We start from the raw sequence: 22,734 nt of genomic DNA, 5'->3' as shown, positions 1-22,734 counted from the left end.
TAGGTTTTTCATTACATAATTTCCCTCCTTGGTTCTGAGGTTTTTCTTAATGTGCCTTTTCATGTGAATGCTTTACTGCTGTCGAAGTAGGCTACAGTAACAGAACATTCCATAATGATTCCAGGCTGTGTGGTTCTGGGTGTCTGGATGACAGTGTGGGTGTGGGACATTGGCGTTAAAAGCGTGGTTGAAAGAGGCCCTTTGTGCTCTCTGGGCGTTCCTGGATGGGGACGGCGGCTCCATCACTTGCCAGCATCGGCTCCGAGGGGTAGGAAACGTACACAAACACAACTGAATGCATATGTCACATACACATGTTTCTACGCACACATGGTAAAAAACACACACTGAGTCATTACCGTAGTCAACATTAGTGACAATCATACATTCATGAAACCCTGAATGGTTCACATATGTTTTCTTCTTCTTCGTGTAACAGTTATATATTGCGTTTCATATATTGCGTTTCAACAACCATGTTTATCCATTTCCGCAAGATCACATGGAATAGAAACCTGCTGTTGAATGGACTGAGTACATAGGAAACAATAAGCAGTGAATAAGAGGACCGTTTTGAAAGAGGAACTATGATCAGGTATTGATATCCCCAGTTCCTCAAAGTCCTGAAGCTTTGTTTGTTCTTTTGATTTATGATTTGTTAAATCTGATCTGAGCTCTGTGCTCATTCAACTTACTGACATCTGGAGAAGGAGAGGAGGATGGAACACTTCAGAGCAGCAACTTAATTATGGAGGAGGCAAAGCACGAGATCTTTGTAACCACAGGAATTTCACTTATCAAACTCAAGTGTCTGACTGTTTCAGAATATAAGGGAAATTGGCAATAGCTCATAATCTACTCACGCAGATTTAAAGGTTTATCTTCAGAGAGCTTATACGTTATGTAAATGTACTGTACACGTCATCTAACACAAGCATAGAGCCATACAGATAAAACAGGAATCTCAACAATCTTGTTTATCCCATGAATCCTCTACTGCTCTTTTCTAATACAAGGTTGGTGGGGATGGATATGCAGAGTTCTTCGGTCCATTAACTCATTTTGAGATCAAGGCAACTATGTGGACAAAGCTGGAGGTACAGCGCCTTCAGAATGTATTTACACCCCTTGACTTTTTCCACATTTTGTTGTGTTACAGCCCAAATTTAAAATGGAGGAAATTTTGATTTTGTGTCACTGGCCTACACACAATACCCCATAATGTCAAAGTGGAATTATGTCTTTAGAAATTCTTACAAATTAATAAAAAATGAAAAGCTGAAAAGTGTTGAATCAATAAGTATTCAACCTCTTTGTTAAGGGAAGCCTAAATAAGTTCAGGATTTGCTTAAAAAGTCACATAATAAGTTGTATGGGCTCACACTGTGTGAAATAATAGTGTTTAACATGATTTTTGAATGACTACCTCATCGCTGTACCTTGCACATACAATTATCTGTAAGGTCCCTCAGATGAGCAGTGAATTTCAAACACAGATTCAACCACAAAGACCAGGAAGATTTTCCAATGCCTCGCAAAAAAGTGAACTTATTGTTAGATTGTTCTTTTACCTAACAAAAAAAAAACAGTCACTTCAAAGATACAGACGTCCTTCCTAACTCAGTTACCGGAGAGGAACGGAAACCACTCAGGGATTTCACCTTGATGCCAATGGTTTAAAACAGTTACAGAGTTGAATGGCTCTAATAGGTGAAAACTGAAGATGGATCAACAACATTGTAGGTACTCCATAATATTAACCTAAATGACAGAGTGAAAAGAAGGAAGCCTGTACATAATAAAAATATTCCAGAACATGCATTCTGTTTGCAATAAGGCACTAAAGTAAAACTGCAAAAAATGTGGCAAGGAAATTAACTTTGTCCTGAATACAAAGTGTTATGTTTGGGGCAAACACAACACATCAATGAGTACCACTCTTCATATTTTCAAGCATGGTGGTGGCTGCATCATGTTATGGGTATGCTTGTCATCGGCAAGGACTAGGGAGTTTTTTGGGGTGGATAGAAAGAAATGGAATAGAGCTGAGCCAAGGCAAATTCCTATTTCAGTCTGTAATCCAACAGACACTGGGAGACAAATTCATCTTTCAGCAGGAATAACCTAAAACAAGGCCAAATATACACAGGAGCTGCTTACCAAAATGTAATTGAATGTACCTAAGTAGCCTAGTTAAAGTTTTGCCTTGAAAATCTTTGGAAAGACTTGAAAATGGCTGTCTAGCTATAATCAACTACCAACTTCAAAGCCTTTCAAGCATTTAATACAATAATCCAGGTGTGCAATGCTCTTAGAGACTTACCCAGAAAGACTCACAGCTGTAATCGCTGTCAAAGGTGATTATAACATGTATTGACTCAGGGGTGTGATTACTTATGTAAATAAGACATTTCTGTACTTCATTTTCACAAAATTTGCAAAAATTGCTAAAAAACTGTTTTCACCTTGTCATTATGGGTTATTGAGTGTAGACGGGTGAGAAAAACATATTTAATCAATTTTGAATTCAGGCTGTAACAACAAAATGTGGAATAAGCCCAGGGATATTAATATTTTCTGAAGGCACTGTAATTTCAGGATTCTAAATCACAGTCAATCAGCAACAGGGCTGTGGCATCAGAGAGCTCTTGTAATTTGTGAGGAGGCCACCTATTGGAAGACCCCAGACCCTTTCTTCCTGATACAAAGACGCATCAAGAAGACACACTTTTGCAAAATATGTGCTTCCTGTTCAGCATTGATGCTGCAATAATCTTCTGGAAGCAATATAGTGTTTTCATGGAGGAGCCTTTTGAAGTTTGGCCTTTGTGGGAATCAAGTGTTGTCTATGTCTTTGATGCTTTTCTTTGAGTTCCTTCCTTCATTACATCTAGATCTTTTCTTTCTCTCTCTTTCATGATCCTTCCTTCTTCATCATGACATTAATATTTCAATTAAACAACCTGGTTTCTGCTTTACACTTCAGGGAATTTTGTTTTTGTTTCATACTGTGTGCTTCCATCTATATAATATATATAAAATAAAACTAGTTTTTTTGGCATAATTATATTAGTCTATTTCTCTGTGTACTTCATGCTTAGGAGGGGCGTTATGCACCCCAAAAATCCGAAGGGGCACAAGGTACTAGGATGGCTGGGGGATGGCCCGGAGGGGGCTCTGCCCCCATCCGTAAGTTGGGGAATTTCGCACATTTCAACACCTGAAGCAGCTTTTTCCTGCAATCTAGACACATAATCATTATGCTTAATTCTATGTAAAAAAACAAAACATGTATATGTATGTATTTTTCTGCATATCTAAGCATACCACTCAAGCTGTCTGTATCCTCCTGACTGGTGGTTATTGTATTTCTTGCGGTACATGTATTTCTTGCAGTACATGTATTTCTTGCAGTACATGTATTTCTTGCAGTACATGTATTTCTTGTATTTCTGCATGCCAGCTAAGATAGTTAGTCAAGCTAGCTACTCTAACTTGATTGATAGCCTGAAATGGCTTCTTGGTAGCTAATTATGAAGTTGGGAGATTGGGCTAACTAAAGCCAACTTCATAAAATTGGCTAGTAGTATTACAGTATTATACTTTTTAAAATTATAATAATACATTTTAAACAGGACAAATATGTGCCCCTTATGGGCATGATGCCTCTGATGCTTAGTGTAGCATGCAGGACAGGTCTATGACTAAACTCCCTCAAAGCCACTTTACAGGCCACTACTGGCTCAGATTAGATGGTGATGAAGAAATTCTCTCCTCCCCTCTACTCTCCTCTCTCCTTTGGTTGCGAAGACATCAGGGGGATATCTCTCCGTCTGAATAACTCATGTGCGCTTGGCATGTTTGACCCACGTTATCCTCCATCCTAAAAGCGCTTTAGAGGAGGATACACTACCGTTCAAAAGTTTGGGGTCACTTAGATATTTCCTTGTTTTTGAAAGAAAAGCGAATTTTTGGCCCATTAAAATAACATCAAATTGATCAGAAATACAGTGTAGACATTGTTAATGTTGTAAATGACTATTGTAGCTGGAAACGGCTGATTTTTTATGGAATATCTACATAGGCGTACAGAGGCCCATTATCAGCAACCATTACTCCTGTGTTCCAATGGCACGTTGTGTTAGGTAATCCAAGTGTATCATTTTAAAATGCTAATTGATCATTCGAAAACCCTTTTGCAGTTATGTTAGCACAGCTGAAAACTGTGGGTCTGATTAAAGAAGCAATAAAACTGGCCTTCTTTAGACTAGTTGAGTATCTGGAGCATCAGCATTTGTGGGTTCAATTACATGCTCAAAATGGCCAGAAACAAAGACCTTTCTTATGAAACTCTTCAGTCTATTCTTGTTCTGAGAAATGAAGGCTATTCCATGCAAGAAATTGCCAAGAAACTGAAGATCTCGTATAACACTGTGTACTACTCCCTTCACAGAACAGTGCAAACTGGCTCTAACCTGAATAGAAAGAGGAATGGGAGGCCCCGGTCCACAACTGAGCAAGAGGACAAGTACATTAGAGTGTCTAGTTTGAGAAACAGACGCCTCACAAGTCCTCAACTGGCCGCTTCATTAAATAGTACCCGCAAAACACCAGTCTCAACGTCAACAGTGAAGAGGCGACTCCGAGATGCTGACCTTCAAGGCAGAGTTGCAAAGAAAAAGCCATATCTCAGACTGGCCAATAAAAAGAAAAGATTAAGATGGGCAAAAGAACACAGACACTGGCCAGCATCCCGGAGTCGCCGCTTCACTGTTGACGTTGAGAAAAACAAAAAAACAAGGACATTTCTGAGTGACTCCAAACTTTTGAACGGCAGTGTATGTGTTCTCTATGTATATAATAACCATATGGAGATCCTCCCCTCTGTACTCCCGGTCAGTCCCCAACCACAGGAAGGCTCATGTTTCTGCTCATTATGTCAATTTGACATTCCTGTTTGCTGGCTGTGTGTGTGACTGTGAGATGTACAGATGTAGGATCTTAATTTGAGGCAGTTTGCTACAGCAAGACAATTATCCCGCAGCAAACAGGAAATGTGAATTATTATGTGGATTATAATTCATTGACTTTTTTGTAGGGGTTGACACATTTTTCGTTAGGGAAAATCAAGTCTGACATTTCAAAGTGGAAATTACAGACTTCAAAAGCCTTTTCAAACTACCAGTTTTACATTTCCTGCATTGCAAGAAAGTTCTCCTGCAACAGGGTATTCAAATGAAGATCAGACATATGTAGATTAAACTGTTAATTGAATGTTGCAGAAAAATTATACTGATGTCTTATTTATTGTCACAGAGATTGTATTACAGTTCTATTGATACTAGTACTATTTTTTTAAGTTGTGCTAACTTGTATCTATTGAAACTTAAGTTTAGTCAACTCAACTTGATCTACTGAGTTGACAAAACTTAAAGATTTATGGCAGTGGGGTAACTGATCTTTTCAAATGTAATTTCAAAATATTTATTTTGATTCATCAGAATTGTTTTGATTTTGTCAGGCAACTAGTTACTGACAAAAAAACACAACGATACCATGATTTCTGTGTTAATATGGAGGAATTTTGTATACTAGTAGTGCACAGCTAAACTGAAAATGCACACATTAGTGCACATTGTGATAAAAGCACCAAATGTGGTGTAGATGTAGATGCATGTACCGTGAAATGTACCCTGGTATATATATGTATATATAAGATATTAAAACATTACTCAAACATTTAAATACATATTTAGCTTCCATCAATGTCTCTATGCTAAGTTGAGAGTCTCATCTTTCAGATGCAATTGGAACAGAGTTGATAGTTCTAACTTAGGAACGATATGGGCTAAAAGTCTGATGGCACCGGTGCCCATATCTCCTCTACAGGGCCGGATTAACAAATCATAGACAGTAATGTTCTGTAAACAAATCCATGCACCAAGATGCAATTCATTGCATGGTAAATTTACTGTTGAAGAAAAAGCCCATTTATAATAAGCCATAATAACATTTGTGATGTGGTATAGGCTACAGTCAGTTGAGCAGAGGCATTTTTAGGATTTCCACACAAGGGGCCTTTTTTTTGGCAGGGTTTGGAAAGAATCTGCTTTTTAAAAACACATTTCATGCAATTCTACCCCATTTAAATGACAGAAGACATTAGCTGAATCTTTTTTAATACCACACGAATGGCCAAAATGAGTCGCTACTATGACATTGACAAACTGAGATCAATCTGGTCTTGAATTCCAGCAATCAATAGCCCAAGCCAATGAAGCGACACACAGATGGTACAATATTAGGAGGAATTATAAACATATTATACAGTGGTTCTTCCTTTAAAAGTTTTGAGTTTATGCCGCGACCGTTTGTGATAGATGGTGGCAATTGTCGTAAATTGCGTCATTCTGTCATTGCACCACACTATCACAAGGGGAAGTTAGAATGCTGATCTATCGGTAGTCTAGGCTGTGGCACAAATTGACTATCTTTTCGTAAATTAATGGAGGTGTGAGTCCGAGAGTCCGAGAGTCTCTCTTCTCTGGCACTAGAGTCCTGCATCAGTAAAAAAAAAAAATGCTGGCGGCGGTCCTGGAGTTGAGAGAGAACTTGGGTAAATACAATGACGCAATTACACTTGACATGTGGACTGATGATTTTTGAAAAATACGCACAGTGGGCTTTTGGTTTCTCTCCCTTTAAAAACAGAAAGAAATCATTCTAAATAACAAACTAGCTTTATTTACCACAGTGTGGAAGAGGGATACAGTAGCCCCTCTATATAAAGTGAGTTTCTGAAACATGGAGTCCTTCTTTGCTGATGTGAAGAAGAAGTTGAATGAAAGAGAGTCCAGTGAGTATTTGTCAGCATAAAGCTGCGTGACTCATTCATGGCTTTGGATCAAAATAAATAAGTACCAACATTCTTTCTGATAGTCTTTAGTAAATACATGTTTTGACCAAGTTAATCTGCCATGTGTGTGTTCAATTGTTTGTGACATTGTGGTTACAATGAAGAATGTAAATGAAATAAATCAAATAAACCCTATTCATAATGAATAATAATGTGTGTTGCAAGCTTGTAATTTTTCCTTCTTTTTTGTAAGATTTTATTGAATCTTTTTAGACAATACAAAACATACACATACGAACTACATCACACTTGCCCAGACCCACCTGCTCACATCCCCATATCCAGCGCCCACATCACTCTCCGCCACAAGTCCTCAAACTATACCATTTGGTTTCTCTCCGTCGCCCACATGCACTTTCAATATTTGGATAATAAAGCATTTAAAGGCTGACGTTGATTGATTTTAATACTTCTGATATCCAATTTTTTAACTCCACTCATAACTTTTGGACTTTTTAACATTCCCAGAAAGCATGGAATATTATAACCTAATGAAAAATGAACCTGGTTATCTAATTTAATTTACTGCAGGCCTAAGACCTATGGGTTTAACCTTCTGAATAAATGATTATATTGAAGATAGACAAACATTCACACCTCCATTAATTTACAAAAGGATAGTCTAAAAGCTCGGCTAGTTGTGAAGAATCCCCCAATTAGTCCAAAAGTTTAGACTACCGATAAATGCTGCGGTCAGTCAGAGTTGAGTCCTTTTGTAAAGTGTAGCCTAATGGCCAAAAAAGGGCAAATTTGCAATGTATTCGATGCTTAAGTATTCTAAAGTTTTTCCATTTCTAACTCAATATCACAGACCAGATTTACCCTAACGAAAAATGCATCAACCCTACAAATATATTAATTTATTATAATTCACATAATAATTGCTATTGACAATCAGAAATAATGTGTATTTTTAACCATGCATTATAATTTAGGTAATTTAATATATTTGTTTAGGCTTGGCCTATGTAGTAGGCTATTTCGCAGCATAAAGCTATGTTTGTCAGCATAAAGCCGAGTGACTCACTCATGTCACGTATACTCCCTCTCCGGCCTCTAGATCATCAGGCTGCTGATTATCCTGTACACCTGTCACCATCGTCTCGCACACCTGCACCTCATGACACTCACCTGGACTCCATCACTTTCTTGATTATCTTCCCTATATTTGTCACTCCCCCTGGTTCTTTCCTCAGGTGCTATTGACTCTGTTTTCATGTTGGTGCGTTGTTTGTGTTTTGTGTTCATTGTTTATTTTATTTATTAAAAACACTCACTCCCTGAACTTGCTTCCCGACACTCAGCGCACTCGTTACAGAATAACACCTCTCCTAAGGGAAGCATCAGGGTGTTTTTTTTCAGGAACTGCTACAGGCTCCCATGCCTCAGCCGGCTCGCCGGGCTCCCATGCCTCAGCCGGCTCGCCGGGCTCCCATGCCTCCGCCGGCTCGTCGGGATCTCATGTCTCAGCCGGGTCGCCCGGCTCCACTGCCTCAACTGATCTGTCAGGTTCCCGCGTGACAGGTTCTCGCGCCTCAGCAGGGGTGACCAATCCGCTCCTGATCCCCGGGATCGTCCCCTTTGACGGCATCCTGCGGCCGGAGCCGCGTGTCGGGGAGGGGGTATTGTCACGTATACTCCCAAAGAAATGTCCTTTGTTTCAAGATACTTTTCCTGACAAAACTCTATCACGTTCAAAAGCACCTACTGGAACAATATTTCTAACATAGAACGTGGGGAATGGTCAGAAGGGGTATCTGTACTTAACTATTTATATATTTTTCTTTTCAATTTAAAGTTGTATTAAGTTTTCAATCAACCAACCAAACACATTCCACATTCACAGATGTGACAGACTTAAAAAAGAAAATATATATAATAATAATAATAAAACATTGTTTTATATATATATATATATATATATATATATATATATATATATATATATACATACATACACACACACATCTCACAAATAATAATTATAACAAAATTTAAAATATAGAACTTGCAGCAGCACTATCAAGGTTTTTATTAGCTATTTCCAGCCTTAGCTGAGATGACGAGCAAATAATTAGTTTTTAGATTTTACAGCACCTTACACAACACGCATCTGCTCCTGACAAAACTCTATCACGTTCAAAAGCACCTACTGGAAGAATATTTCTAACATAGAACGTGGGGAATGGTCAGAAGCGATCTATAGAACACTAATGCCATTTTGTTTGTTATTTTGTGATGTCATTAAAAATGTTATGAAGGAAATACTGTAACTTGGAAGGTATACCAACTACATGTACAGTACTTTGTGGTGTGCATGTAATATGAACAATTATGAGAGTTTTTGATAAGAGAGGGATGTTATTTAAGAAACTATAAGAGATAACTGTTTTACAAAACTTTGTACAAGTGACAAGTCACGCCCCTGAGTGAGGTCAGAGAGCGTATCAGCCTGACGGATCCGCCCCTTTCGAACAAACTGTCTAAAATGATGGGTTAAGAAATTAACATGCTAGACCAGAAAAGCGTGAAGCTGCATGTTTAAAGTGGTTTGAACTTTGAATCTCAACACGAGGTAGAGACGATAAACTCACCTCCTGGACAATCACTGGTACGGCTGATTAGCTATCCTAAGTAAAGTATCTTCGAAAGCGAATTTAAGTGGGACAATTCTACTACTCTGTTCAAACCATCGTATTACGCTACTCTCATCACCCCACTGGGAACCATCGACACTGCTGGCTAGCCTATCTTCAAAGAAGCATCTTCAAGAGCTAATGGAAGGAAAATAAACTATGTAGTTCTGTTCAGGACTACACGACAAGTCACCGGATACAGGACAACTACAGAGAAGAACAACAGTAGAAGACTTGTTGGAACCCTTTTGGACAATCAGAGCCTTACAAGCCTGCCGCGAAAAGGCCCAACTCCCTTTACAAGGTGGCCCTGTCCACGAGAGAGATCCGGCAAACCAAGGCTTTTCATGTAAATACATTCACGATTTCTTACTCAAAGGGGGCGGCGGTTCCTGTACAAAGTATATGGTTACTGTAGGTGAGAGTAGTTTCAAAATGTACCAACGTTAAGGGTCTCTGTCCCTCTCTCTCGCCCTCTCCATCTCTTTTGTAACAAGCAGCCATATTGTTGTCAGTCCGCTAGGGACCTGAGAATGACTCGATCTCGGTCTTCAAAGTTTGAAATAAATAAATAATGAAACCAATTTGTGTAGTACTGAATCATAAGTAAGGCTCGGGTTTTTGCAGATGCAAGAAGTTTACAACTGTTCAGAATGATGATATGATACAAGGTTATGATTAATAAGTAGACTTTTTATTGATGTGATAGGTAAAGACCTTTTAGAGCTTAGTCCGGGAGATGGTACCGTGGTACGCCAGATCCCAATTAGTTAATTGTTACATGATTAATTTAAATTGGGTAACAATTAAACATAGTTAGTTGATTAGATAAATAACAGTCATCAGATTGATGTTAAAGTCAAGTCACGACAACGTGTAACTGAAGAGAGATACCACGAGTGGACACAAAATACCAACTGGGTAGGATCCGGAGGAAAATGTGGCTTACCAGTGAACCTCCGAGTGTTCATTAATACTGTGTCTCAGAAGTTTCTGTCCATGACTGATGCAACCTGAAAAAGCATTAAAGACAGAGTTAATGAGTACTTGAGGTCACAGAGAAAGTCTAGACATGGCCTGCTCTCCCTTATGTAAGGAATTAGGCACTTTGCTATGTAGGCTACTGTAAACATCTCATTGTCCTGTTGGTTTTTGTCAGACTGCACAGTAGCCTATTAAACATATACATTTTAAAACAGTATTTTTTAAATCAAATTCAATCATATTTGTACCACTGTAGATGCTGTGTAGTTATTTTTAGAATATAGTTCTCCGTTTACAGTAGTGATGGACAGCTGGAGGCATTTTGAAACATGTCTTTAAACACTTGTTTTTCACAAGTGTAGCAGGTTGTGAACTCTGCAAACAACATTTCCACTCCGAGAATGAATGTTAAATGACTGTAATTAATACATTCATTCAATACATTGGAGTACAAAAGAAGCCATCAACCCATGACGGGTTATTAGCAGGACAATAGACTCCTGCCAAGAAGGACATCAAGGAGGAGGGTAGGAAAGGAGGACAGGTGGCGCATTGTATTCAAAGACACTGCACAGTAGCCTAATAAACATTTGCATTTTAAAATAGTTTGTCTTTTTATCGAATTCAGTAATATATTTCTACCACGGTAGATGCTATGTTTTTGGGTGATGGCGAAGCCATAAAGCCTCTGCTACTAAGCACAGATTATTTTTAAATCTAAAAGGTTTCACATATTTTGAATGAATTCCTGAATTCAATTGCTTTAGCCGACATGTTGCGGTTTATTCATTGTTTAATTATTCAAGGTTCCTTTCTCAATAGCCTACCCGGGTGTGGTCAACGTTTTCAGCACCGTTTCGCGCTGCTTTGAGACAAGCATGGGGATTGGTCTTGATAAATCAATCAGATTTTTATTTCCACTGAATCTCTGTTTGGGTATTGGTTGGCCTACAATTAGGGTGTGGAATGTTAGGATTATTTTGCTCTTCACTCGCAGTCACTTAGTAGCCTACAGTAGGCCTACTCCTGACCGGTCACGGTGTACAGCGCCATATTTTCCTAACGGAAACCCTGAGGGCTACATAGGCTACTGTAAAATGCATTTTAGTTTTTATTGGAATAGAAACACCAAAATATGAATCTAATTAATTAAACTACATTTCTAAAAATCCATCCCATATAGTCTGTTCTAACAAAAAAGGGTTTTAAAGTCTCTAGTACAGCCAAAATTAAAAACAGTGAAATGCATTCCTGAATTCAAATCGCTTTCGCCGACATGTTGCGGTTTATTCATTGTTTCATTATTCAAGGCTCCCTTTGTTATTTCATGTTATAACTAAAATGCTTGACTGTATTTAAAGACATGGATGACTTGTATGCTTTGCCAATAAGTATGTTACGCTAAAACAGCTACAGTAAACAAGACTGTTAGGACTACAGCTCCATGTCATTTCAATAACTTAGCTTCTCAAAGATGCCTTCTGGTGGGCAAACTAGCACTAATGGCAACAATGGCTGACAGTTAAATAACATGCCCGCAAGCTGTGCTGCAGTATGACGCAACTTTTAAAGGAAGATCCACTGTAGGCTACAGTAAGCTACTAAATAACATTTCCAGTGGCACACTGACTCACCTAATGATGAAGATGAAGCCATAGGGTACTACTCACGCCATGGCAGTAGCCTATCTCAAGATGAGCAACTTTGAAAAACAGTGCTGCAGTTCCCAATAAACTGCGAGTTGAGGTAAAACAAATTATATTGGGTCGACAGATTAGTCTTTTCTTTTCAGCAGTACGCATTTGCTTTCCAAACTGTATGTTTTTCCGATTGTATTTTGAAATCTGCAAATGGCAAACCTACAGCTGCAACCAACCATAGTAATATAATCCATATATTGCAGTTCCCATTCATGTCAGGACTGGCAGCCATTGCTACTGTACCCATGAGTTTATTAACAGTCAAATTGCCAGGGTAAGAGGTTACAAAACCCTTCTATTGATTATATGACCACAACACAACAAGCTGTATATTTGGCCCTGCATGCTGCCCAAAATGTTGCTTTCCCGACTGTAGGCAAAGTATATGTTATGGTGTGGGTGTCACGTTCCTGACCTGTTTTCCTTTGTCTTGTATTTATTTAGTTGGTCAGGGCGTGAGTTGGGTGGGTTTGTCTATGTGTGATTTTCTATGTTGGGATTTTGTGTTCGGCCTGGTATGATTCTCAATCAGAGGCAGCTGTCAATCGTTGTCCCTGATTGAGAATCATACTAAGGCAGCCGGGGTTTCACGTGTGTTTTGTGGGTGTTTGTTCCTGTGTCAGTGTTTGTGCCACACATGACTGTTTCGGTTTTGTCACGTTTGTTGGTTGTTTTGTATTTTGAAGTGTTTTGTTGACTTTCATTAAATAATGAACACTAACCACTCTGCGTTTTGGTCCTCTCCTTCTGTCAGCGAGGACAGCCGTTACAGTGGGGTGCATTTACATGGCATGGTTTAGGGCCACTTGTAGAATCTATGCCAGGGTGCATTTAAGCTGTTCTGGCAGCTCGTGGTGGACTAAACAACCCTTTAAGACGCTTTATGTTGGTGTTTCCTTTATTTTGACAGGTACCTGTATTATTATTTTTTTAACTATTAAACCTCTGTTGCTAAATTATACTCTCTGGTGTATTTTGAAGAATGTGGTTGGATAAAAAAAAAATATAAAAGTATGTCATGTTTTTTTTGTTGCCTACATGCTTGGGCCCAGCCCTTGACTCACAATTGACCAGACACAGTAGTGTAAAGTACTTAAGTAGTACTTTAAAGTATTTTTACTGAAGTATTTTTTGGGGGTATCTGTACTTGACTATTTATATTTTTGAATACTTTTACTTCAATACATTCCTAAAGAATATCATATACTTTTTACTCCATACATTTTCCCTGAAACCCAAAAGTACTCGTTACATTCTGAATGCTTAGCGGGACAGAAAATGGTCCAATTCGCACTCTTATCAAGAGAACATCCCTGGTCATCCCTACTAATCTGGCAGACCCACGAAACACAAATCTTTGTTTTTAAATGATGTCTGAGTGTTGGAGTGTGACCCTGGCTATCCATAAATAAATAAAAACAACAAAACTGTACTGTCTGGTTTGCTTAATATAAGGATTTTTTTTTTTCTTCATACTTTTACTTTTGATACTTAAGTATATTTTAGCAACTACATTTACTTTTGATACTTAACCAAATACTTTTAGGCTTTTACTCAAGTAGTATTTAATGGGTGACTTTCACTTTTACTTGAGTCCTTTTCTATTAAGGTATCTTTACTTTTACTCAAGTATGAGAATGGATGACTTTTTCCATCACTGACCAGACACATGTATTTATTATGCAGTTAATTTTTTGATGTATCCGTTACCCAATCAAGGCAGGGCCCCCCAGTCACCCATGTGGGCACCCTACCTCCTCTCCTCCCCCATCTGATGATTAGCAGAGCAGTGGTAGGCAGCAGCAGGCTGTCTACTCTCATTGAGAGCTGGCTCCTGAGTCCTCCTGTGGTTGGCGGTTGCAGTAAAAAAATACTTAATACATACTACATACTGAACACAATTATAAACTCAACATGTAAAGTGTTGGTCCCATGTTTCATGAACTGAAGTAAAATATCCCAGAAATGTTCCATATTCAAAAAAAATCTTATTTTTCTCACATTTTGTGCAGAGATTAGTTTACATCCATGTACTGAGCATTTCTCCTTTGCCAAGATAATCCATCCACCTGACAGATGTGGAATATGAAGAAGCTGATTAAACAGCATGGTCATTACACAGGTGCACCTTGTACTGGTGACAATAAAATACCACTCTTAAATGTGCAGTTTTGTCACACAACACAATGCCACAGATGTTGAAAGTTTTGAGGGCAGTGATTACAGCATTGAGTCTTCTTGGGTATGACGCTACAAGCTTGGCACACCTATATTTGGGGAGTTTCTCCCATTCATCTCTGCAGATCCTCTCAAGCTCTGTCATGCTGGATGGGGAGCATCGCTGCACAGCTATTTTCAGGTCTTTCCAGAGATGTTCGATCAGGTTTAAGTCCAGGCTCTGGCTGGGCAACTCAAAGACATTCAGAGACTTGTCCCAAAGCCACTCCTGCATTGTCTTAGCTGTGTGCTTAGGTTCGTTGTCCTGTGGAAGTTGAACCTTCACCCCAGTCAGAGGTCCTGAGCACTCTGGAGCAGGCTTTCATCAAGGATCTCTCTGTACTTTGCACCGTTCATCTTTGCCTCGATCCTAACTTGTCTCCAAGTCCCTTTCTCTGAAAAACCTACCCACAGCTTGATGCTGCCACCACCATGCATCACCGTAGGGGTGGTGCCAGGTTTCCTCCAGACGTGACGCTAGGCATTCAGGCCAAAGAGTTCATTCTTGGTTTCATCAGACCAGAGAAACTTGTTTCTCAAACTCCAAGCGAGCTGTCATGTGCCTTTTACTGAGGAGTGGTTTCCGTCTGGCCACTCTACCATAAAGGCCTGATTGATGGAGTTCTACAGAGATGGTTGTCCTTCTGGAAGGTTATCCCATCTCCTCAGAGGAACTCTAGAGCTCTGTCAGAGTGACCATCAGGTTCTTGGTCACCTCCCTGACAAAGGCCCTTCTCCCCCGATTGCGCAGCTTGGCCGGGCCTCCTACTCTAGGAAGAGTCTTGGTGGTTCCAAACATTTTCCATTTAAGAATGATGGAGGCCACTGTGTTCTTGGGGACCTTCAATGCTGCAGAACTGTTTTGGTACCCTTCTCCAGATCTGTGTGCCTCTATACAATCCTGTCTCGGAGCTCTACGGACAATTCCTTCGACCTCATGGCTTGGTTTCTGCTCTGACATGCACTGTCCACTGTGGGACCTTATATAGACAGTTGTGTGCCTTTCCAAAGCATGTCCAATCAATAGAATTTACCCCAGGTGGACTCCAATCAAGTTGCAGAAACATCTCAAGGATGATCAATGGAAACATGATGCACCTGAGCTCAATTTTCGAGTCTCATAGCAAAGGGTCTGAAAAGTAATGTAAATAAGGTATTTCAGTTTTTTATTTCAAATAAATTGGCAAAAATGACTAATAACCTGTTTTTGCTTTGGCATTATTGGGTATTGTGTGTAGATTGATGAGGGGGGAAAAAATGTTTAGAATAAGCCTGAAACGTAACAAATTATAGAAGAATTCAAGGGGTCTGAATACTTTCCGAAGGAACTGTATCTATAGTATGCTTATTTTGCATACTGTAAAAAAAAAAATGTTACGGCTTGACAGACAGTGTCGGTTTGCAATCATTACCAATTTCGGGTAAAAATGACCCTAGTTGACACTTTTAGGGTTAAATAAAGTAAGCTTTGAGGTCTGAGCTGTAAAGACCTTGATGTGTCACACAGGACTGGACCTGAGTGAAAGCAGCTTGATATGAGCTGGATCCCTCTGTGGATGCCTGTCCTGGTGTGTTGTATCTGTCTGTCTGTCTGTCTCTGTCTGTCTGTCTGTCTGTCTGTCTGTCTGTCTGTCTGTCTGTCTGTCTGTCTGTCTGTCTGTCTGTCTGTCTGTCTGTCTGTCTGTCTGTCTGTCTGTCTGTCTGTCTGTCTGTCTGTCTGTCTGTCTGTCTGTCTGTCTGTCTCTAGCTGTTACTGGAGACAAAAAGGTAATCTGACACATGATGCTTACTTCTGCCTGCCCTACACATTTCCTTTGGTCACGTTCCACCTGCCCTACACATCCTGGTCACAAAGACTCCCTTCCTAACACCAATTGCCCGTGTAGATCGCAGACCTTAACCTACAGTTACTTCAACTCTGTGAAGTGTACACACAGTTTACTGAAGCCTCACATGGTTTGCTGTCATAGGTTGTCAGTGCTTCATGTTCGCCTGGCCATGGACTCCCACTGACAGCGCTGTGCTGTACACTCCTGCTGTCTCACATACAAACTGTACTCAACCGCCTGCATTTTGCCTTTGAACACAACAGGAGGCCTTCTGGAGAGAGAAAGCCAAGCGGGGCTGGGACCAGCCTTACATAATGTGTTTCGAGACCCAGAGAGACTGGGAGGCTTAATGTGTACACCTTCAGGGTGGATATGGACGCAATATAATCCCGAGCCCTGTGGGAGAGGGAGTGTGAGTGGCCCCCGCAACCTATCACGACCACTTTTCAACAGAGGTGGAAAAGGGGGTGTTTAGGAGATTTCAGGGTAGAGGGGCTGGCAGTGAGCTAATAATAGGTGGGTAATTAAATGCTGCGGTCAGACCATTGGAGGCTTAGGAGTTGAGGTATGGCGAGAGGGAGGGAGTGTAAAGGGGATAATGAGTCTGGAAGCTGTGGTGGGGCTTTATCAGGGAGTAGAAGGGGCCACCTAACTCTGTGAGGACACATAAAAAAAACTCTCGGCTGGAGTGGGGGCCTCATACTACTAATAAGGGGGCATTGAAAATGACTACTGCACGCTGAATGAGTGAGGACCTCGCCAGGCCTCTTATACCTCACACCAGAAGGCTTCACAGACTGAGGGGGGAGAGAGAGAGAAAGAGAGCTGTACTCAGCTAAACAAGAGTAGATAATACTCCAGCCTCCCCCCCAAAAAGCGAATTGAATTCACTCTCAAATTAGGCATCTGTACAGGCCTTCAAAGTGGGCCCTAGTAAGCCTAATCCACTATTACTAAACACATGCGCTGCATATGCCGAGAGATCATTGGCTCTGTACATATGCTGCTCACCACCATGAAAGCCAGTGTGCAGCATATGTACAGAGCCAATGATCTCTCGGCACAGCAGTTAATTGCAGCATTATCGGCATATGCCATGTCCCAGAAGCCGATTACCTAACAGTGCAGTGTCCAACCCCAATAGCCCCCATAAATATACCCACAAAATATGCCAACCTGTCTATTATGTATGAGTGAGGGTAATTTTGCAATCTTTCAGTCCATTATGTCTCCTAAAGTGCTGACTGTGGAGAATGACTTGGTAAGGTAGAGAGCAGTACTGTAGACTGTGGTATGCATGGAGTTTTACTATGCATCAAAGGTGGTGTTTTTTCTTTCTAGTTTGAAATAATGTGTCATTCTGTATTGGATAAAATGACCAACATCCTCAGCTCATTTGATCTGAAATACAGTACAAAATGAAACGTTACAGAAAAACCCACATGATGTTGTAGTTCAGTTACCTAAAGACTAATAAACCTGGCATCAAAGTAAGTGCGCCATTCACTGGATGACAAAGCAATTCCTCTGGCCCTCTGATTGGCTACGCCGGGATAGTTGGCTCGGTTGGAACACCTTTGTCTCCAAGCCGGTCAAGTCTCCAGCTCCAGGCAGTAATCCCAAGACCGATGCCTGTAGAATTACCACAGATAGCAACCAGGGAGACAGAATGGAACCAGAACAAAAATGTTAATTATCATATCGAATGGCACATTCTGACTGTGCAATGACTGAAAATAACCCCTTTACTATCCCCATTTCCCAATTGTTGTCCCAATTGTTCATTTACAAGCACATTAGTGAATACCAAATAAAACACAGTTATTCAATGCTTTATTGATTAAAATGCAGGATTATGGATAATGACACAACTGAGCTTATTTTTACTCCATGGAAAACAGATGGAAATTTCATTTATAATCAACTTATTCTGATTAGGGACATGATCCATGCCATTTTCCCTACTTACCACGAAAATGAATTCTAGAATATAACCACCATAACAACAGCAATTTAGCAGAAGTTTTGCCATGGTTATTCACAGTATACGAAACAGCTTTCCTTCTTATTTCTCTTTTCATAACGTGATGGCAAAAATAAACAGGCATGCCAATTTCTGTAACGTCCCAGTCACATGCTGATTAACATTTGTCTTATTTTGGCACAGGGCATTTACAAATTCAAATGTAGGACACACTATGAATACATTAGAATAACATTTCATTAAAGCTCCCTGGAAGTGTTGACGAAGCAACTTGGAGTAGTTATTTCCCTTATGGCTCAGTGTTATATAGACTAGTCTCTCATGTGAGACATTACATTGGACCAGAATAATGAGAACATCAGTTAAATCCACCTTTAGAGTGGTTCTTTTCATAGGAGTTCATTGATGTCTTTTAAATGAATGAATAGGGAAGTACACAGAGTGTTCAAAACATTAAGGACACCTGGCATTTCCATGACAGACTGACCAGGTGAATCCAGCTGAAAGCTATGATACCTTATTGAGGTCAATTGTTAAATCCTCTTAAATCGGTGTAGTTGAAGGGGAAGGGACAGGTTAAAGAAGTATTTTTAATCCCTAGAGATTGTGTATGTGTGCCATTCAAAGGGTGAAATCAAATTCTATTGGTCACATACACATATTCAGCAGATGTTATTGCGGTTGTAGCGAAATGCTTGTGTTCCTAGCTCCAACACTGCAGTAATATATCATTTACAACTATATACACAAATCTAAAAGTAAAAGAATGGAATTAAGAAATATATAAATATTAGGACAAGCAATGTCGGAGTCCGGAGTATATATATATATATATATGTATATATGATCGGATGTATAGACATTATGGACAGTATGTGGATAGATGATTTAGTATATCTGTAGAATACGTAGGATAGAATAGTATATACACAGCAATACTTGAATAGGATGGCATTGACTAGAATACAGTATATTCATACGAAATGAGTAAAACAGTATGTAAACATTATTAAAGTGACCAGTGATCCCATGTCTATGTATATTGGGTAGCAACCTCTAAGGTGCAGGGTTGAGTAACCGGGGAGTAGCCGGCTACTGACAGTGACTAAGTTCAGGGCAGGGTACTAGGTGGAGGCCGGTGGAGGCCATAATGGCTATTTAACAGTCTGATGGCCATGAGATAGAAGCTGTTTTTCAGTCTCTCAGTCCCAGCTAAGATGCACCTGTACTGACCTCACCATCTGGAAGATAACGGGGTGAACAGGCAGTGGCTCGGGTGGTTTATGTCCTTGATGATATTTTTGGCCTTCCTGTGACATTGGGTGCTCTAGGTGTCCTGGAGGGCAGGCAGTTTGCCCCCATGATGCGTTGGGCAGACTGCACCACCCTCTGGAGAGCCCTGCGGTTGTGGGCGGTGCAGTTGCCGTACCAGGCGGTGATGCAGCCCGACAGGATGAGCTCAATAGCGCATCTATAAAAGTTTGTAAGGGTCTTAGGGGCCAAGCCAAATTTCTGTGTGGGTGGACAATTACAGATTGTCAGGGATGTGTATGCTGAGGAACTTTGAGCTTTTCACCTTATCTACTGTGGCCCCGTCAATGTTGTGGGGGTTGGGGTTGTGCTCCCTCTGCTGTGTCCTGAAGTCCACGATCAGCTCCTTCGTTTTGTTGACGTTGAAGGAGAGGTTATTTTCCTGGCACCACTCCGACAGGGCCCTCACCTCCTTCCTGTAGGCTGTCTCGTCATTGCTAGTAATCAGGCCTACTACTGTTGTGTTGTCTGCAAACTTGATGATTGAGTTGGAGGCGTGCGTGGCCACGCAGTTATGGGTGAACAAGGAGTACAGGAGGGGGCTGAGCACGCACCCTTGTGGTACCCCTGTGTTGAGGATCAGCGTAGTGGAGCTGTTGTTTCCTACCTTCACCACCTGGGGTTGGCCCATCAGGGTTCCAACCCAGGGCCCGAGCTTAATGATGAGTTTGGAGAGAACTATGGTGTTGAAGGCTGAGCTGTAGTCAAGCATTCTTACATAGGTATTCCTCTTGTCCAGATGGGATAGGGCAGTGTGCAGTGCGATGGTGATTGCATCGTCTGTGGATCTATTGGGGCGGTGTGCAAATTGAATTGGGTCTACGGTGTCAGGTAAGGTGGAGGTGATATGATCCTTAACTAGTCTTTCAAAGTACTTCATGACAACACAAGTAAGTGCTATGGAGCGATAGTCATTTATTTCAGTTACCTTTGCTTTCTTGGGTACAGGAACAATGGTGGACATCTTGAAGCATGTGGGGACAGCAGACACTCCAGCCATCTGATCTGCGCCTTGCGAGGGTTAACATGCTTAAATGTCTTACTCACGTCGGCCATGGAGAATGAGACCCCACAGTCCTCGGGAACAGCCCGCATTGGTGGCACTGTGTTATCCTCAAAGCGAGTGAAGAAGGTGTTAAGCTTGTCCGGGAGCAAGATGGTGTCCGTGATGTGGCTGTTTTTCCCTTTGTAATCCGTGATTGTCTGGAGTCCCTGCCACATAAAAATCAAATCATATGTATTGGTCACATACACATGGTTAGCAGATGTTATTGCGAGTGTTGCGAAGTGCTTGTGGTTCTAGTACCGACAGTGCAGCAATATCTAACAAGTAATATCTAACAATTCCACAACAAATACCTAATGGAATAAGGAATGGAATGGAATAAGAATATATAAATATATGGATGAGCAATGACAGAGCGGCATAGGCTAAGATGCAAAAGATAGTATAGAAAACAGTATATACATATGAGATGAGTAATGCAAGGTATGTAAATAGTATTAAAGCGGCATTATTAAAGTGACTAGTGTTCCATTTATTAAAATGGCCAATGATTTCAAGTCTGTATGTAGGCAGCAGCCTCTCTGGCCTAGTGATGGCTGTTTAACTGTCTGATGGCCTTGAGATAGAAGCTGTTTTTCAGTCTCTCGGTCCCTGCTTTGATGCATTTGTACTGACCTCGCCTTCTGGTAGCGGGGTGAACAGGTAGTGGCTCGGGTGGTTGTTGTCCTTGATGATATTTTTGGCCTTCCTGTGACATCGGGCGCTGTAGGTGTCCTGGAAGGCATGTAGTTTACTCCCGTTGATGCGTTGTGCAGACTGAACCACCCTCTGGAGAGCCCTGCGGTTGTGGGTACAGTTGCCGTACTAGGCGGTGATACAGCCCGACTCAATTGTGCATCTGCAAAAGTTTGTGAGGGTTTTAGGTGCCAAGCCAAATTTCTTCAGCCTCCTGAGGTTGAAGAGGCGCTGTTGCTGTCTGTGTGCGTGGACCATTTCAGTTTGTCAGTGATGTGTCCACATTCTCCACTACTGTCCCATCGATGTGGATAGGAGGATGCTCCCTCTGCTGTTTCCTGAAGTCCACGATCATCTCCTTTGTTTTGTTGACATGAGAGGTTATTTTCCCTGACACCACACTCCGAGATCCCTCACCTCCTCCCTCTAGGCTGTCTCGTCGTTGTTGGTAATCAAGCCTACTATTATTGTGCCGTCTGCAAACTTGATGATTGAGATGAGGCATGCATGGCCACGCAGTCATGGGTGAACAGGGAGTACAGGACAGGGCTGAGCATGCACACTTGTGGGGCCCCATTGTTGAGGATCAGTGAAATGGAGAGTGGGCAGCCTGGGGGCGGAATGACAGGAAGTCCAGGACCCAATTGCACAGGGCGGGGTTGAGACCAAGGGAATAATAGTTGTAGAATAATAGTGAAGCAATAAAAATTATGAAATAACACATATGGAATAATTTAGTAACCCAAAAAGTGTCAGAAAATCTAAAAATATTTTAGATTTTTCAAAGTAGCCCTTTGCCTTGATGACAGCTTTGCACACTCTTGGCATTCTCTCAACCATCTTCATGAGGAATACTTTTACAACAGTCTTGAAGGAGTTCCCAGTTAAGCTGAGCATTTGTTGGCTGCTTTTTCTTCACTCTGCGGTCCAACTCAACCCAAAAGGTTGGGTGATTGTGGAGTCCAAGTCATCTGATGCAGCCCTCCATCACTGTCCTTCTTGGTCAAACAGCCTTTACACAGCCTGGAGGTGTGTTAGGTCATTGTCCTGTTGAAAAACAAATGATAGTTCTACTAAGCGCAAACCAGATGGGATGGGGTATCGCTGGAGAATGCTGTGGTAACCGTGCTGGTGAAGTGTGTCTTGAATTCTAAATTTATGACAGACAGTGTCACCAGCAAAGCACCTATCACCATCACACCTCCTCCTCCATGCTTCACGGTGGGAACCACACATGCGGAGCTCATTCGTTCACCTACTCTGCATCTCACAAAGACACGGTGGTTGGAACCAAAATTCGCAAATTTGAACTCATCAGACCAAAGGACAGATTTCTACCGGTTTAATGTCCATTGCTTGTGTTTCTTGGCCCAAGCAAGTCTCTTCTTCTTAGTGGTGTCCTTTAGTAGTGTTTTT

Source organism: Salvelinus namaycush, chromosome 4 (genome assembly GCF_016432855.1).
Source record: "Salvelinus namaycush isolate Seneca chromosome 4, SaNama_1.0, whole genome shotgun sequence".
NCBI classification, from domain to species: domain Eukaryota; kingdom Metazoa; phylum Chordata; class Actinopteri; order Salmoniformes; family Salmonidae; genus Salvelinus; species Salvelinus namaycush.
The sequence above is the reverse complement of the archived record's forward strand: the minus strand, read 5'-3'. Positions refer to the sequence as shown.